The 15,723-nt window shown below is 41.8% G+C and overlaps 1 long non-coding RNA gene across 1 annotated transcript; it reads left to right on the top strand.

Annotated features, from left to right (window-relative positions):
* Window positions 1-661: 661 nt before the first annotated feature.
* LOC118022300 lies at window positions 662-3,982 on the top strand. Its single transcript, XR_004682456.1, has 3 exons — window positions 662-1,172; window positions 2,939-2,978; window positions 3,488-3,982. It is a non-coding gene; the product is annotated as an uncharacterized LOC118022300 (long non-coding RNA).
* The last annotated feature ends 11,741 nt before the right edge of the window (window positions 3,983-15,723 follow it).

The raw sequence follows: 15,723 nt of genomic DNA on the forward strand, positions 1-15,723 counted from the left end.
ATCAGAACAGGCAGCAGTATTCCTTTAGTAATTATGCTAGACTAGCAGTCTAAATTTATTTTGCTGAATATTCTTTTTAATAACAATGTCTATTAAAGACATCTGTTGAAAGTCCATAATGCTTATTTCATGGATAGACAGCATAAGAGCGTGCTTTAAGAATTCTGTTTTCAGTTTAATGTTATGGGCTGTTAAGGAGAAGGTTTATGGGTGTAACATTATTAGTTGGAATTTGACTCAAATTGAAATCAGGCCCAAGAATTTACTTATCCATAATATTATGAAGGGCTTTTTAAAACATTAAAAAGTTTAACTAAACAAGAATATTCGTATAATTTAATGCTTTACCTGCAGTTCTCAAGGCCATTCAAAACACTCCCTGATCACCAGATTTCAAATTCATGTCAGCCTCTCTCTCTCTCACACTACAAGGCTTTTAAAAATCAGAGATTTTATTACATCGGGTCAGTATTTTAACTGCGAGAGAGAAAGAGACATATACTTGCTGAATTGTTTGACTATGGATGAAAAAGGGAAAAAAAACCCATATGTCACGCACCCTTTGTTAGGATCTGAGGTGCTAGCTGAGCCATGGGGATGGTGGCGGAATGGTGAGGCACAGGGGTTTCAGCCCAGGTGTGGCCTGGACAGGAGCCACCATCCTAATACCATTGCCAAGTAGAAATGAATCACCCTACCCATTGGCTAGGCTTAGCATCCCTGTAATTTCATTTTAAAACCTCAATGATCAAGATTAAAAGAAAGCAATAAAACATATCACATTTTTACTCGTGCAGTTTGAAGAGCCCCCCATGCTCCATGTCTATAGCCTTGACACTTCTTTTGGCATCGCTATTAGTGACATGAGGAGTAATTCACCACTGTCAGGGAATTTGGCTGTTTCATCACCTACATGAGAGACCTGCATAACTCCGTGTTGATTGCTGTCCAAATGAATTATGCGGCTCCTTCATGCACTTTTTGATTGAACAGTGATAACTCAGATAATACATTATCCCGTGCCCCTCTCTGAGAGGAACCTGCTATTTTTTTTCTTACAGAGCAGTGAAAGAAAGACCTCACAGAGGCATTTAAAGTGACATCACCATGCCAACCCCAACTCACTGCAACCAGTGAGAAGCAACTGCTAGACCAGATTAAATACAATGAAGGTAAATCTTGGTGACAACTCTTTCAGCTGTTTAGAGCTGGTGCTAATTGTTCATTGAGCTCCTAGAAAAGAGCAGATGAATCAATGCCCAAAGTGTAGCCGATAAAATTTATTTTATACTCTCATATTCATACCTGCCAGTGGGAATCCTCTGGCTTTGCCATTTATCCATCCATCCGTCCACGCATCCATCCATCCATTCATTATTCATTCATTCAACACATATTATTGCATGCTCGCTAGATGCTCACTAACTAGACACTACTGATTCAGCAGTAAGCCAAACAGATGTGGCGTTGCTTTCCTAGGGTTTACAGTCTGTTGGAGAGACATAAATTAAGTATTTACAAGTGTGATGAATATTAGGAAGGAGACATGCAGGAAACTCTGGAAGCTTGTCACAGGAGAACTGAACGCCGTCAGAGGAATCAGAAAGACTTCCTAAAAGAAATGACGGTTTAACTGAGACCCAAAGGATGAGAGACTGGGTAGGGAGCCCCAGGGAGACTGGTAGGGTGCCAAGCCAGTGCCAAGTCCCTGGGGTAGGCAGCAAGTGCTGGGCCCATGCAAGAAGCTGAGGCCTCCCTAATGGGTGGGGCGTATATGGGGAGGGGGGAACTGGTGCAAGATGGGGCTTCTTATGGCCCAAGCTGAGCCATGAACAACAAACTAGGAGGAAAAACAAGAATTATGTCAATCAGACTTTATTATATTATCTTTATTATTATATATAAAAATATATATTATATATTTTTTTATAGTATGACTATACTTTAATAGTCATTATAGTATAAACATATAGTAAATGATAATAATAATATAAAAATATAGTATAAAAAAAGATTCTCCAATCTTTTAAAAATTTAAATTGCGGGAGAATCTTTTTAAAAATTTTTATTATGTATATCATAAACACTGAGTGTATATATATATATAATATACTACAGATACTGTGTGTGTATATACATATATGCTGATATGTACCATTTAAATAACTATATCCTTATTAAACTATTGTTATTTAAACTAAGTTTAGGGGCGCCTGGGTGACTTAGTCAGTTAAGCCTCCAGCTCTTGATTTTGGCTTGGGGACCTGACCTTGGCATGGGGCCCTGGACTCAGCAGGGAGCTGTTGGAGATTCTCTCTCCTTCTCCCTCTGCCTCTCCCTTACCCCTCCTTGCTTGCCCTCGCACTCTCTCTCTCTCTCTCAAATAAATACACCTTAAAAAAATAAACAATAAAATAAATAAACTAAGTTTATATATTTAAAAAATATTTTATTTATTTATTTGAGAGCGAGAGAGAGCACAAGCAGGGGGAGTGGCAGGCGGAGGGAGAGAGGGAAGCAGACTCCCTGCAGAGCAGGGAGCCCGATGTGGGGCTCGATCCCAGGACCCTAGGATCATGACCTGAGCCGAAGGCAGACGCTCAACTGACTGAGCCGCCCAGGTGCCCCAATTTAAACTAAGTTTAAAAGAAAATAATAAAATGGTCATACTTGTACCCACCATCCCACATTAAGGAATACATCTCTGTACCTTTTAAGATACCCTTTATACCCTCCCTAACATGTTCCCACTCCTGCATTTTTATTTCTAATTTTACCACAGAAGTGCATACCACTAAGCAGTTATTGGTGTGCCCGTGTCCCTGAATTTTATATAAATGGAATTGTATTCTGTGTCCTTTTTTGAGACGTTCTTTTATGCACAAGACATATCAGGATTCATCCATTTTGATGTGTAAACATTTCTTTTTCCTGGCAGTGAAATAGATCTTCAACTTACAGCTAAACTTCAGTTCAAGGTGAGAGAGACAAAACAGCACAAATCTTGAAAATCTATAGATAACTCTCGAGTTCCTTTTTATTCACTCATATCTCTGACATTCCTTGCCCATCTTTTTATTCTAAGTCGCAATGAAGCCCATAGGGAAAAATAAATTTGCCAAATAATACCTGCTATTTGCAAAAGGCTTTACACTTGATGGCATGCAAACATACCATCGAATGGAAGCCACACAGCAGCAGTAGGAGGTAGGCATGCCCCACATTTCCAGTTTGACAAGTGAGGGATTGGAGGTCTGGGACATTAGGTGACTGCGAGGGGCCCCTTTTGTGTGGCAGAGAGAAACAAAATGCAGTGGTTTTCTCTTTCCTCCGCATCAAGTGTTGGGCCATGGTAAGTGGGGACAAGAAGGGACGAAAGCCTTCAATGATGTGAAAAGTTTGTGAACAGCTTTCCTCATATTTCATCATCTCATTTTACCCTCTGGGTGTGAGTACAAAGACAAACACATTCTGATTTAATCCCCAGGTCTGCAAGCCACCCTTGCTTCTGGCCTTCTAGAACTCCAGAGGGAAGCAGCGCGCCAAGCTGCTACATCGTCCTGTGAAAAGCTCCTTCAGAACCTACTTTCTATGACTTCGGAGCACTGGGATGTTAGCGATGTCATCAATCTGCCACACAGGCCTTGCATTCCAAAGCCTTCAGAATGCTTTCACGCTCTTTATTTTCATTTCTTTCTCACAACCCAGCAGACTTCCCAGGTAGTATTGGGTCCGAGGTGAACCTGGACTTGGCAGGAGTTAAACACCTGTTCAGAGAGGCGAGGTTGTCAGGAGCAAAGTCCTTGTTGGAACAAAGATCTTCTTACTCCAATCCTGTTTTCTTTTCCTTTGTAACATGCTCTGTCTACACCAGAGAGTATTTTCACGTATGGCATTGCCTGAGATTATGTTCAGATTGTCTCTGAGGTCCGGAATCTAAGCGGCCCACCAAGCTCCTCCATGAACAGAAATGATTTGCAGAGCCTTCCTCTGCACAGACAGCGAATTTCCCAGGCTGGGTCTGCAGCCCCAGAGCTGGGTCATAACTGGACAAAGTCTTTTTTTTTTTTTTTAAGATTTTATTTATTTATTTGAGAGAGACAGAGGTAGCAAGAGAGAGCACGAACAGGAAGGAGAGGGAGAAGCAGGCTTCCCGCCGAGCAGGAAGCCCGATGCGGGGCTCGATGCCAGGACTCTGGGATCATGACCTGAGCCGAAGGCAGAGGTTTAACCGACTGAGCCACCGAGGCACTCCATAACTGGACAAAGTCTTAGGAGCCTTGGAGATGATGCAAAACATCAAGTACTGGGGTCCAGCTTGCATGCTAACCTCTAAATCTCACCCTTCTACCTGTTACCCATAGTTTGAAATATTTTTATCTATAAAACAAACCCCTTTAAAAATGTATAGGTCTTATGGCCTTATCTTACATAAATGAATGCCCTATCAGGCTTTACCCTGCAAGAGCTCATGGCCCTCCATCATTCTTCCCAGGACTGTTATATGTCTGCAGCCCAGGGCCTGGGATCCACAGCGGTCCCTTGGCGTTTGAAGAGTTTCGATTGACTGCTTGAATTACTCCAGAGAGACCCTGGGGACCCTTGACTTATACTGATTTGTAGTGTAGCTGAGACAAATTTGATTAAAGTGAGCTGCAAGGTTGGAAACTGGACACCCAGATACTTGAGCTGCTGAATGAACCTCACCAACAGCTCATGGTCTGAACCTTGGAGCAGTTTCACCCCCTCTTTCTATTCTCAAGCAAAATTATGGGAGATGTTATATCTAAAGTGGTATTTACTGATTTGGGGATTTACAAAGGCCTTGGGGATCCTTCTCGGATGCCGGAAGTCTGCTCTAGCTGTCCACAACATTCTTCGAATGAAAAACACAGAATATAATATATGTATACATGTAGATAGAACACAGACAAAAGATTGCCATGGACTACTCAGATATGAATGAAATTGTATTTACTTGGTATGATTAGAACAGTGGTTCCCACCTAGGGTTAATTTTTGCCCCCAGGGACTTTGGAGAAGACCTAGATATATTTTTGGTTGTTGCAACTAACTGGAAGGGATGTATGGGGTGGTCCTCTACTGGACCTCTACTAATCATCCTACAGTGCCTAAGGCAGCTCTCAACAACAAATTGTCCTGTACAAAATGTCACTGGAGCCAAGGTTGAGAAACCCAGAATTAAAGTGATATTTTCTCTATTGTTCCCAAATTTTATGGCATTTTCATAATATATACATTATTACATAATGTCATTGTGTTTAGGTTTTCTTTTTTTTCTTCTAGTAAGCTTTGTCATCCTAATAGCAAGCCGTATCATCCTTATTTTCTGGAGAATTTCTTTTATGACTTAAGTCACGTCCTCAGTCTTCACCAACAGCTAATCAACCAAAAGCCAAATGCAGAACCCTCTGCATTTTTGGTAAATCTACTGTTGAGGGCAGAGTTCACAATGTTACTCAATTCGTCTTATATAAAAATGCTTTCAAATAAATTTTTCTTAGGTGTCAGGGCCAGAAACCATTCATCTTTCTTGGTGAACTATTATCTTTTCTTTTACTTTTTGGCAATAAGTCCAGTGTATTTCTCTTCTTGACTTAGCTGCTAATTTAACTTAGTGATGAATTTTCTCCCCCCATCTTCGTCATCCCCTCATCCTCTTTACTTTTTGATTTTCCTGTGTTCTTATGTCTTGTTCATTTTTCTTTTTTTTTTTATTCTTATGTTAATCCCCATACATTACATCATTAGTTTTAGATGTAGTGTTCCATGATTCATTGTTTGTGCATAACACCCAGTGCTCCATGCAGAATGTGCCCTCCTCAATACCCACCACCAGGCTAACCCATCCTCCCACCCCCCTCCCCTCTAGAACCCTGTTTGTTTTTCAGAGTCCATCGTCTCTCATGGTTCGTCTACCCCTCCTATTTCCCCCGCTTCATTCTTCCCCTCCCGCTATCTTCTTTTTTTTTTCTTAACATATATTGCATTATTTGTTTCAGAGGTACAGATCTGAGATTCAACAGTCTTGCACAATTCACAGCGCTTACCAGAGCACATACCCTCCCCAGTGTCTATCACCCAGTCACCCCATCCCTCCCACCCCACCCCCCACTCCAGCAACCCTCAGTTTGTTTCCTGCAATTAAGATTTCCTCATATCAGTGAGATCATATGATACATGTCTTTCTCTGTTTGACTTATTTCGCTCAACATAATACCCTCCAGTTCCATCCACGTCATTGCAAATGGCAAGATCTCATTCCTTTTGATGGCTGCATAATATTCCATTGTATATATATATACCACATCTTCTTTATCCATTCATCTGTCGATAGACATCTTGGCTCTTTCAACAGTTTGGCTATTGTGGACATTGCTGCTATAAACATCGGGGTGCATGTACCCTTTCGGATCCCTACTTTTGTATCTTTGGGGTAAATATCCAGTAGTGCAATTGCTGGATCATATGGTAGCTCTATTTTCAACTTTTTGAGGAACCTCCATACAGTTTTCCAGAGTGGCTGCACCAGCTTGCATTCCCACCAACAGTGTAGGAGGGTTCCCCTTTCTCCGCATCCCTGCCAACATCTGTCATTTCCTGACTTGTTCATTTTAGCCATTCTGACTGGTGTGAGGTGGTGTCTCATTGAGGTTTTGATTTGGATTTCCCTGATGCCGAGCGATATTGAGCACTTTTTCATGTGTCTGTTGGCCATTTGGATGTCTTCTTTGGAAAAATGTCTGTTCATGTCTTCTGCCCATTTCTTGACTGGATTCTTTGTTCTTTGGGTGTTGAGTTTGATGAGTTCTTTATAGATTTTGGATACTAGCCCTTTATCTGATACGTCATTTGCAAATATCTTCTCCCATTCTGTTGGTTGTCTTTTGGTTTTGTTGACTGTTTCCTTTGCTTTGCAAAAGCTTTTTATCTTGATGAAGTCCCAATAGTTCATTTTTGCCCTTGCTTCCCTTGCCTTTGGCAATGTTTCTAGGAAGAAGTTGCTTCGGCTGAGGTCAAAGAGGTTGCTGCCTGTGTTCTCCTTTAGGATTTGGATGGACTCCTGTCTCACATTGAGGTCTTTCAACCATTTGGAGTCTATTTTTGTGTGTGGTGTAAGGAAATGGTCCAGTTTCATTCTTCTGCATGTGGCTATCCAATTTTCCCAACACCATTTGTTGAAGAGACTGTCTTTGTTCCATTGGACATTCTTTCCTGCTTTGTCAAAGATGAGGTGACCATAGAGTTGAGGGTCCATTTCTGGGCTCTCTACTCTGTTCCATTGATCTCTGTGTCTGTTTTTGTGCCAGTACCATGCTGTCTTGATGATGACAGCTTTGTAATAGAGCTGGAAGTCCGGAATTGTGATGCCGCCAGTTTTGCTTTTCTTTTTCAACATTCCTCTGACTATGCGGGGTCTTTTCTGGTTCCATACAAATTTTAGGATGATTTGTTCCATTTCTTTGAAAAAAGTGGATGGTATTTTGATGGGGATTGCATTGAATGTGTAGATTGCTCTAGGTAGCATTGACATCTTCACAATATTTGTTCTTCCAATCCATGAGCATGGAACGTTTTTCCATTTCTTTGTGTCTTCCTCAATTTCTTTCATGAGTATTTTATAGTTTTCTGAGTACAGATTCTTTGCCTCTTTGGTTAGATTTATTCCTGGTTATCTTATGGTTTGGGGTGCAATTGTAAATGGGATTGACTCCTTAATTTCTCTTTCTTCTGTCTTGTTGTTGGTGTATAGGAATGCCACTGGTGTCTTTGCATTGATTTTCTATCCTGCCACTTTACTGAATTCCTGTATGAGTTCTAGCAGTTTTGGGGTGGAGTCTTTTGGGTTTTCCACATAAAGTATCATATCATCTGCAAAGAGTGAGAGTTTGACTTCTTCTTTGCCAATCTGGATGCCTTTGATTTCTTTTTGTTGTCTGATTGCTGTGGCTAGGACTTCCAATACTATGTTGAATAGCAGTGGTGATAGTGGACATCCCTGTCGCATTCCTGACCTTAGGGGGAAAGCTCTCAGTTTTTCCCCATTGAGAATGATATTTGCTGTAGGTTTTTCATAGATGGCTTTTATAATATTGAGGTATGTACCCTCGATCCCTATACTCTGAAGAGTTTTGATCAAGAAAGGATGCTGTACTTTGTCAAAAGCTTTTTCTGCATCTATTGAGAGGATCATATGGTTCTTGTTCTTTGTTTTGTTAATGTATTGTATCACATTGATTGATTTGCGGATGTTGAACCAACCTTGCAGCCCAGGGATAAATCCCACTTGGTCATGGTGAATAATCCTTTTAATGTACTGTTGGATCCTATTAGCTAGTATTTTGGTGAGAATTTTTGCATCCATGTTCATCAGGGTTATTGGTCTGTAATTCTCCTTTTTGATGGGGTCTTTGTCTGGTTTTGGGATCAAGGTAATGCTGGCCTCATAAAATGAGTTTGGAAGTTTTCCTTCCATTTCTATCTTTTGGAACAGTTTCAGAAGAATAGGTATTAATTCTTCTTGAAATGTTTGGTAGAATTCCCCTGGAAAGCCATCTGGCCCTGGGCTTTTGTTTTTTGGGAGATTTTTGATGACTGCTTCAGTTTCCTTAGTGGTTATAGGTCTGTTCAGGTTTTCTATTTCATCCTGGTTCAGTTTTGGTAGTTGATACATCTCTAGGAATGCCTCCATTTCTTCCAGGTTATCTAATTTGCTGGCATAGAGTTGCTCATAATATGTTCTTATAATTGTTTGTATTTCTTTGGTGTTGGTTGTGATCTCTCCTCTTTCATTCATGATTTTGTTGATTTGGGTCATTTCTCTTCTCTTTTTGATAAGTCTGGCCAGGGGTTTATCAATCTTGTTAATTCTTTCAAAGAACCAGCTCCTAGTTTCGTTGATCTGTTCTACTGTTCTTTTAGTTTCTATTTCATTGATTTCTGCTCTGATCTTTATTATTTCTCTTCTCCTGCTGGGTTAGGCTTTATTTGCTGTTCTTTCTCCAGCTCCTTTAGGTGTAGGGTTAGGTTGTGTACTTGAGACCTTTCTTGTTTCTTGAGAAAGGCTTGTATTGCTATATACTTTCCTCTTAGGACTGCCTTTGCTGCATCCCAAAGATTTTGAATAGTTGTGTTTTCATTTTCATTGGTTTCCATGTATTTTTTTTAATTCTTCTTTAATTTCCTGGTTGACCCATTCATTCTTCAGTAGGATGCTCTTTAGCCTCCATGTATTTGAGTTCTTTCCGACTTTCCTCTTATGATTGAGTTCTAGTTTCAAAGCATTGTGGTCTGAAAATAGGCAGGGAATTATCCCAATATTTTGGTACCGGTTGAGACCTGATTTATGACCTAGGATGTGATCTATTCTGGAGAATGTTCCATGGGCACTAGAGAAGAATGTGTATTCCGTTGCTTTGGGGTGGAATGTTCTGAATATGTCTGTGAAGTCCATTTGGTCCAGTGTGTCATTTAAAGTCTTTATTTCCTTGTTGATCTTTTGCTTAGATGATCTGTCCATTTCAGTGAGGGGGGTATTAAAGTCCCCCACTATTATTGTATTGTTGTCAATGTGTTTCTTTGCTTTTGTTATTAATTGCCTTATATAATTGGCTGCTCCCATGTTAGGGGCATAGATATTTACAATTGTTAGATCTTCTTGTTGGATAGATCCTTTAAGTAGGATATAATGTCCTTCCTCATCTCTTATTACAGTCTTTGGTTTAAAATCTAATTTGTCTGATATAAGGATTGCCACCCCAGCTTTCTTTTGGTGTCCATTAGCATGGTAAATGGTTTTCCACCCCCTCACTTTCAATCTGGGGGTGTCTTTGGTTCTAAGATGAGTCTCTTGCAGACAGCATATCAATGGGTCTTGTTTTTTAATACAGTCTGATAGCCTGTATCTTTTGATTGGGGCATTTAGCCCATTTACATTCAGGGTAACTATTGAAAGATAGGAATTTAGTGCCATTGTATTGCCTGTAAGGTGACTGTTGCCTTATATTGTCTGTGTTCCTTTCTGGTCTATGTTGCTTTTAGGTTCTCTCTTTGCTTAGAGGATCCCTTTCAAGATTTCCTGTAGGGCTGGTTTTGTGTTTGCAAATTCCTTTAGTTTTTGTTTGTCCTGGAAGCTTTTTATCTCTCCTTCAATTTTCAATGACAGCCTAGCTGGATATAGTATTCTTGGCTGCATATTTTTCTCATTTAGTGCTCTGAATATATCCTGCCAGTCCTTTCTGGCCTGCCAGGTCTCTGTGGATAGGTCTGTTGCCAATCTAATGTTTCTGCCATTGTAGGTTACATATCTCTTCTCCCGAGCTGCTTTCAGGATTTTCTCTTTGTCTATGAGACTCGTAAATTTTACTATTAGATGTTGGGGTGTTGACCTATTTTTATTGATTTTTGAGAGGGGTTCTCTGTGCTTCCTGGATTTTCATGCCTGTTTCCTTCCCCAAATTAGGGAAGTTCTCTGCTATAATTTGCTCCATTATACCTTCTGCCCCTCTCTCTCTTTCTTCTTCTTCAGGGATCCCAATTATTCTAATGTTGTTTCGTCTTATGGTATCGCTTATCTCTTGAATTCTGCCCTCGTGATCCAGTAGTTGTTTATCTCTCTTTTTCTCAGCTTCTTTATTTTCCATCATTTCATCTTCTATATTACTGATTCTCTCTTCTGCCTCATTTATTCTAGCAGTTAGCGCCCCCATTTTTTATTGCACCTCATTAATAGCCTTTTTGATTTCTACTTGGTTGGATTTTAGTTCTTTTACTTCTCCAGAAAGGGTTTCTCTAATAACTTCCATATTTTTTTCAAGCCCAGCTAGTATCTTTAAAGTGATGATTCTGAACTCTAGATCTGACATCGTACTAATGTCCGTATTGAGTAGGTCCCTGGCAGTCGGTACTACCTCTTGTTCTTTTTGTTGAGGTGATTTTTTCCGTCTCGTCATTTTGTGCAGAGGAGAATAGATTAATGAGAAAACAAAATGCTAGCAGAGTAACCACGTCCCCAGAAAATATACTCTAAACAAATCAGAAAAGACCTGAAGCAGTGGGAAAAGAAAGGGAAAGAGAGAATAAAGAAAAAGAAAAAAAAAAGATAAAGATAAAAACAAAAACAAAACAAAACAACAACAACAACAAAAAAAACCAGAATGTGATCAAATATGATCAGGCTGGTATACAGATCAGTGCCACACACTAGATTTGGGGTGTATTTTGGTCTTTTAGAAGAAAGTGCCTCCCAAAATTTTAAAGAAAGAAAAACTTATATATGTACAAAAATAAGGGTTGATATAATGAAGGGATGGAATATGACTGTAAAGATGGAAATTATAAAAAATTTTATAAAAGGAATTGATAAGAAGTTGTTTGAAAAAAGAAAGAAGAGGATTTAAAAAAAGAAAAAAAAAGGGAGAGGATGTGACCAGGCAGGGGAATAGAAAACATATACTAGAGATTTAGGGTATATTTTAATCTGTTAGAAGAAACGATCTCAAAATTTTAAAGAGAGAACAACTTATATATATAAGCCAAAAATACAGGTAACTACTATGAAGGGATAGAATATGACTCTAAAAATGAAAAATAAAAAAAAAATTTTTTTTAAAAAGGGATTGATAAGATGTTGGTTGAAAAAGGGAAAAAGAAAAATTCAAAAAGAAAAAAAGACAGTTAAAAAAAATTAACTTTGAAAGACTAAAGAATCATGGTAAAAAAGCCATGAATTCTATGTGCAGTAGTCCCCTAGCGCTGGAGTTCTGCCGTTCTCATTGATCGGTAAACTTGGTCTTGGCTGGCTGTTCTCGCTGATCTTCTGGGGAGGGGCCTGTTGCCATGGTTTCCAATTGTCTCTGCCGGAGGCGGAATTGCCCCGCCCTTGCCCCCTCCCGGCTAAGTAATCTGCTCGGGTTTGCTGTCCGGGGCTTTTGTTCCCTGCGCGCTTTCCGTCCAGCTTTGGAGGCGGAGAGTGAAGATGGCGGCCTCCCAATCTCCGCCCTGGAGGAGCCGAGAACTCGGGGCCCCACTCCTCAGTGAGGCCCCAGAGAAAAGCCGTCAGTCACTCCCGCTTCCCCGGTCTCCGGCCGCACTCCGTGCTCACCCGGCCTGTGACCGCGCGCCTCTATCTCTGGCACCCGACCCCGGGGGGAGTCTCCAGACCCAGCAGATCCCTGCGGTGCACTCCCGCGCGGCTCCTCCCGGGGGAGGAAGGTGAGTCTCCCCGGATCTGCCGCTTGTTGGGTCCCTGCTGGAGGAGCAGTGGCCCTACGGTGCCGCGGATCACGGTCTATGGCCACCCCGAGCTGAGAGCCCGCGCCTGGGCTCCGTCTCTGCAGCCGGCTTCCCTGCTCCGATCCCTGGGAGCTCTGCCACACTCAGGCACCCCCGGTTTTTCTGTGACCCCGAGGGTCCTGAGACCACACTGTCCCGGAGGGTTCCACCCCCTGCTTAGTCACCAGAGTGACGTCCCTCGGCGGAGCAGAGTTTTAAAAGTTCCGATTTTGTGCTCCGCGGCTCTATCACTTGCCAAAAGTGGCCGATGGAGGCCCCTCCCCCGCCGTCTATCCTCCCGAATATCGCCTCGGATTCACTTCTCCGCACGTCCTACCTTCCAGGAAGTGGTCGCTTTTCTGATGAGAGAGTTGTTGCTCTTCTTTTCTTCAATCTCCTGTTGAGTTTGTAGGTGTTCAGAATGGTTTGATCCCTATCCAGCTGAATTCCTGAGAGGAGACGAAATCCAGGTCTCCTACTCCTCCGCCATCTTGCTCCGCCCCCCTGTTCATTTTTCTATGTGAACCTAAGATGGTACTTTAAAATATATATATTTATTTATTTGAGAGAGAGCACATACGTGAGTGGGGGGAGGGGCAGAAAGAAAGGAAAAGAGAATCTCAAGCAGACTAGGCACTGAGTCCAGAGTCCTACAACAGGCTCGATCCCACGACCCTGATCATGATCTGAGCCGAAACCAAGAGTCACACACTCAGCTGACTGAGCCATCCAGGTGCCCCTAAGATGGTAGTTTTTGAATTAACTAACTAAAAATGTCCCTTTCTCCTCTCTCCATTTCCTTCTTTCCTATTAATTCTTTGTCCCCCCAAGTCCTTTTCTTTCTTTATGATTTCTATTCCATATCTTATCTCTTTCATAATTTTAAATGTTGCTAATTTATGCCTCCTTCAGATTGTTGCATGATCTCATGTCCCTATTTGATGCTTCTGCTGACTCTTTTTTTCACAGTGGATCGTTGCTTTGTGTGATTTGTCATTTTTGCATATGAGTTTATTCAGTGGAGATTGTTGTTTGCTTTTGTTGTTGGAATCCCATGCATCTTTGTTAGTTGAGGGATGAGTATTTATATATTATTTCTGAAAGTAGTTAGCAATTTTAAAATACACATATATGCTCAATTTCGTGGTAAAAATTAATATAATAAAGATATGAAAAATTGTTTGAAATTCTTTATTACATCATCATGTAACTAGTAGTGGAATGAACTTGCTGTCATATAGCTGCGCATTATTAAATAAGAGCATGTAGAATGTTAAAATATGAAAGATGAGCCTCTGACTTTTTAAAAAATCCTGTCCTGGAAGTAACATACCTCACTGGTCTTCATATTCCTGTGGTAACCATCACATGGCTACACACAGATACAGGGAGAACTGTAGTTTCTGGCTGGGTAGTTGCTTCCTGCTTTGAGGGAAGGGCGAATTTCAGTGGCTAGCTAGCCTTCTCTGCCACGGTGGGCCTGTGTAAAGGCCATTCTCCTTTGTTCTCTTGCTTCTTTCCTCACGATGGAGTCCCTAATATGCCGTGGTATCTGCCCATCCCAGCCCTCACTCCACATTCAGTACTTCTCTAAAGATGGTATCAGGGCTTGGGAGACAGACCTGTATGCCCGCCCGCTGGAGTGTTAGTGAGATCAGCCCTCTGCTGACCACAGGGAGGGAGTGGTGACAAGCTATGCTCTGCCCAAATAGGTCCACAAGAGAGTCAACTGTGCGAAGGCAAAGCCTCTGCCTGCCGTGTTCGCCACTGTACCCTCAATACCTAAAGGGTACCTGGCTAGAGTGGGTGCTCACGGACCCTTGCGAATAAAGATGAATGGTTAAATACATACATATGTCTCTTTCCTTTTTCTCCATCTAGAAAAAATAGAGTATCTTTCTGCCCCTTTCATCTGTTTCTAGCCTTTGTATCTCATTGGACACCATTCACACCACCTGCAATGATCTCGCATTCATCATTCCACTCTACTGAACTCTCCTTTCCATTGCATTCCACTCCCCCCGTCTCCTGTCCTCTGGAGGAAACCTCAAGCAGTTTGTTATGCTCATTGGGGTCCAGACTCCCTTCCTTTCACTGGATCCTCCTTTATTTCACCGTAGTGATGCTTAATACATGATGAGTAACTATATCACAGAATCACCTGCAAATGTCAATTTACATCCTCTGGTTTAGGTGGTGTCCCAAGAAGTCTTCAGTGGAAAAAACAGCATGTGACTCCTCCCGTGACTGGATAATCCCTCTGCCTGACAGGACAGGGCACGTTAAGCCAGGCAACTTGGAGTGCGAACAATGCTTTCAGCTCCCCAAAGGAGGCTGATGTGCATTGAGAGGCTCCTGCCGGCTCCTCTTTTAGGCAGGATCCCTGGCTTCTGTCCTTTGTATCCAGCCCGACTGCTAGAGTGCAGGGGTTAGCCATTTCTAAAAGTTTCTTCTTGTTTCTTCTAGTTCTATAAACCCCCCTCAGCACAGCCCCCTGTATTAAAAGAACTAAGGCCAGGTGGCTGCTAGCTACCCTGTGTTCTAACATCTCCAGAGTATAGTATGTAGGACCCACAGATCCAATCCCAACTTTTTTAAGAAAAAAAAAGGAAATTTGGGGGAAGAATACTTGAAATCTCTTGATAGTTAAGGCAGAAATCCCAGGAGAAACATGTTTCTATAGGGTTTCTATCTCCCCTCATTTCTGTTGGCATATCTGTGGCATTTCCACCATGCTGCAAATCGGTGTCTAACTGCTCCCTGGTCCACTGCTCCTGCTTCATCCTCATGAGCTCATCTAAACCTAATTAATACCTTCCAAATACCATCAAACTGCAGATCAAGTCTTCAGCATGTGAATTGGGTAGGGACACAAACATTCACAAACATCCACAGCATTCAGATACCTAGGTGGCTCAGTCAGTTAAGCCTCAGGTGATGAGTTCAGGGTCGACTCTTGATTTCAGCTCAGGTCATGATCTCAGTGTTGTAAGATCAAGCCCCACGTCGGGTTCCACACTGGGTGTGAAGCCTGCTTGGGATTCTCTCCCTCTTCCTCTGCCCCTCCCTGCCCTTTCTCTCTCAAATAAATAAATAAATACAATCTTTTTAAAAAATGCGATGGATTTTTTAAAAAGATTTTATTTATTTATTTGAGAGAGAGAGAAACACGAGCAGGAGGGAGGGGTAGAGGGAGAAGCAGACTCCCCACTGAGCAGGGAGCCCGATGCGGGGCTCGATCCCAGGACGCTGGGATCATGACCTGAGCTGAGGACAGACCCTCAACCGACCGAGCCACCCAGGCACCCCAAAAATCCGTCGCATTTGACAACCATGAGAGCACACCTCTCAGTTAATTAACTGCAGGGAGCATGAGTGACCAATGGTCCCAGCTGCTTCCCTTCTGGACCCACCATTATTAGACTTGCA

The sequence above is a fragment of the Mirounga leonina genome, unplaced genomic scaffold (genome assembly GCF_011800145.1).
Source record: "Mirounga leonina isolate KUSES-001 unplaced genomic scaffold, KU_Mleo_1.0 Mir_176, whole genome shotgun sequence".
Lineage (NCBI taxonomy): Eukaryota > Metazoa > Chordata > Mammalia > Carnivora > Phocidae > Mirounga > Mirounga leonina.